This window comes from Empidonax traillii, unplaced genomic scaffold (assembly GCF_003031625.1).
Source record: "Empidonax traillii isolate 1590-97213 ecotype Southwest subspecies unplaced genomic scaffold, ASM303162v1 scaffold694:size336501, whole genome shotgun sequence".
NCBI lineage: Eukaryota > Metazoa > Chordata > Aves > Passeriformes > Tyrannidae > Empidonax > Empidonax traillii.
In genome coordinates, this window is record NW_020955887.1 from 154840 (window position 1) to 158095 (window position 3256).

At 45.9% G+C, this 3256-nt stretch overlaps 1 long non-coding RNA gene across 1 annotated transcript; it reads left to right on the top strand.

The window, feature by feature from the left end:
- Window positions 1–339: 339 nt before the first annotated feature.
- Window positions 340–1059, top strand: LOC114065771. Its single transcript, XR_003573045.1, has 2 exons — window positions 340–828; window positions 960–1059. It is a non-coding gene; the product is annotated as an uncharacterized LOC114065771 (long non-coding RNA).
- Window positions 1060–3256: the final 2197 nt, after the last annotated feature.

The window sequence follows — 3256 nt, forward strand, 5'->3', positions numbered from 1 at the left end:
AAAATCGCTGCTCCAATCTTCCCTCTCCTGCTGCAAAGGGGCAGTTTGCTCAGCAAGAAGATATTTTACCAGAAAAAGTAGTTCTTGTGTTCAAAGGGAAAGTGGAGAGAGCCAGCTGCTATGCTAATTGGATTGTGCTTCATTATCAGTTGGCAGATGTGCTGAGGATGGAGGTGCAGTCCCATGCTGCTGCACAGCTTGTGGAGCTGGGATTTGGGGTGATGCTCACTAGCATTCATGGCCCCACATCTTCCCGCTGTGCATTTAGCTTTGTTTTTTCTTTAGCCTGACCTTTGCATTTAAAAGAAACTCCCTCCCTTGTTGCAATCTGAAGGCTGTTGTGGTGCCATGGAAGTGAAAGCACTTTGTGCTAAGTGAGTCTTAAAAAACTAAATGCCAGAGCAGCCAACTCTTATTTTTCCATCCTGCTAATTTTCATCCTAGTAAAAAAATTGGACTGAATATAGCCTTGGTTTATTTTTTTAAAAGCAGATGGTAAGATGCTAAACACTATTTGTGGAAACAGCAAGTCAAAACATCTTCCCGTGGCTGCAATGAGCAGAAGAGCTGCCATAGGAAGTTTTGGCCGTAGTCTCATCACCCCTCTCTGACCAGGGTGGAGCATCATCTGTGGCTTGAAACTGCTGTCTCAGTTCTCCCTTCTTCTTAAATCCCGTAATCCTCTTTTAGAATACAACACATGTGATTTCTTTCTCTTCCACCCCCACCTCTTCTTACCAGGTATTTTCCCACTGTATCTCTGGCTGAACACCTCCCCAGACTCTTCCTGGACCTTCAATCTTTCTCCAGCAATTGCATGGTGGCAAGGTAAGACCGCTCAAAACACTCCCCAGCCTTGCTCTTCCTCCGCCGTTTCCCCTTCTGAGAGCCTCTGAGAGGGATCTGCAACATGAAGTTTCCATTTGGAGCTGGCAAATTCCTGGTATGCTGATTTCTAGGAAACGTGGCTTGGGATCAGGATCGTGTGGTTGGTGAAACTCTAACATGTGTGATACCTGCCTGTCCTCAGCCTGGGGTCAGACATCTACATCCCGTTCTCCGCTCTGAATTTTCACCTGTTTCTCTGGATTGGAAGATAGCAACACCTGTGTGGAGAGGGAATTGTAAAATTAAGTGGCTTGTTTTTATGATACGGATTTCTCTGCTTCTCCTACCTGTCCAGATTTATATTCCAGGGAAATGAAGCAGGAGGGAGGATAGTTTATCCTGGCATCATTTACAGACTTACATTAACTTGTGTGTAGTAGCAGCAGTGGGAAAGCAGAATGTGCTTGTTGTGTCAGAAGCACCCGTGGGCTTTTGTACGGGATAAATAATTAGTTCCCTTCCTGTATCCAGAGTACACATGATCCTGCAATGAGAAGATTCAGGCTCTGACACCACCAGCAGACTTGCTCAGCTCTCAGTGACATCCCTGTCTGCTTGGCATTTAAGTCTTGGGGAGTAGCAGATATTTTTTTGCCCTACAACTGTTTGTTTTCAACTAATTGGGGTTTTGGACAACAGCCGGCCTCCTTCTGTTGTTCCAAATGGGATATAAGTGGGAGCAGCATGCTCTTTTCTCTAACCTAGTTGGAACTGTTTTTGCTGGACAGAGAAGTCATGAGCTCTTTTATAATGTGGACCACATCTAAATAGCTGGTCTTGTGGGCTCCATCCCTCCCATTGCTTCTGACGCAGAGCGTCTCCCCTCCTGCTCGCCTTGGCCAGCTTCCCTGGATGACTCCTCTAATTGCTTACGTAGAAAAGTAATGAGAAGGATGTGTATGGTGTATTTTTAGATGTGTCTTGGTGGGATTTAGCAACCCGCAAGCCAGAGCCAGCACCTCCCCTTCTGTCTTCTGCATCCCAGTGGTGGCTGTTTGGTGGACCTTGGGAGATTCTGCCCCAGGAAAATCTTTGTCAAGCTTCTCCCCTTTTCAGGTTTCTCCTGGTCCTTAATAAATAGGTTATGGATGTTGCATCCCTGGTGCTGCACAGGATCTGTGCCAGGAAGCCCTGAGCTGGTACACAGTGCCAATGGCATGCCCATGCCATGATGGGTGCCACTACCTCCTTGCTTGTCTCCAAGAGGAACGCCATGGTGGTGGTAGGGCAGTGTGAACTGTGAGGGCTTAGAGACCGTCCCAGCACCAGAATCATAGAATCATGGAAGGGTTTGGGTTGGAAGGAACCTTTAAAGGCCTTCTAGTCCAACCTCCCCACCACAAGCAAGGACACCACAAGCAAGGACACTAGACCAGGTTGCTCAGAGGTCTGTCCAAATTGACCTGGAATATTTCCAGGGATGCGTCAGCCATCACCTTTCTGGGCAACCTGTGCCAGTGCTTCACCACCCGCATCATCAAACATTTCTTCCAAAGTAACTGATGGCATGTTTTCCAGTATATGAGTACCTGCAAGATACTCAGATACTTGTGGATCTCACCACAAGTTGCTTTTTCAGTTTGTTTTTTTTTTTAAGATGTTCCCATCTGAAACCTCAGCAGGGCAGAGGAAAGTTAAATATCACCCCAAAGACTGTGATAGTTGAGTATTGCAATAAGTAGTTCCCTTATTTTTCTCTTTGCTTCTTCCACTGCAGAGCTCTTTGTGTCTCGGTGGCTTCCTGTGCTGGGCGGGGCTGGGCTCCAGTTCTTCCATTTCCACTCGGGTGTGAGGAACACAATTTTTCTTGCAACACGACTTAGCTGCCCTTGGAGCTGAAAACATCCTTTCTCTGCTCTTTCTGAATCCCCCAAATGAATGATTTCTCCTGCTGGTTAACATCAGCTTCCACACTAGAGACTGGGGGAAAGTTTTGCAATTAGAGTGACTTTAATAGATCTGGTTTATTTCGGAAAAAAATTTGCTTTCCAAATCTCTGTCACGTTTCCTTGATGACGTATCATGCAGCAGCGCAACTACCAAAATAACCTTACGGTCTGAGGGAAATCATCAGGATATTGTTTTTGAAACCGTAGGCAATTCCTTTTTCACCAGGAACTGTAGGAAAAAGTCTGTGTTTGATGGAAAACGTGGCTTTTTGCCCAAAAACTCACAGTTCTTAGATTCTTGCTGTGAATTTTCTCTTTATCCACCCAGATAGTTGGGATTCTTTTGGTGTTGGGTTTACTTTATTTTTTGGAGAAGATGCTTGCTATGCATTGTGTTTCCATGAAGGGTGATAAACCCTTTCCTTTTACACCACCTTTCATGGTCCTGCTGGGCTGATGGGGTGCATGCTGTGTCTCCC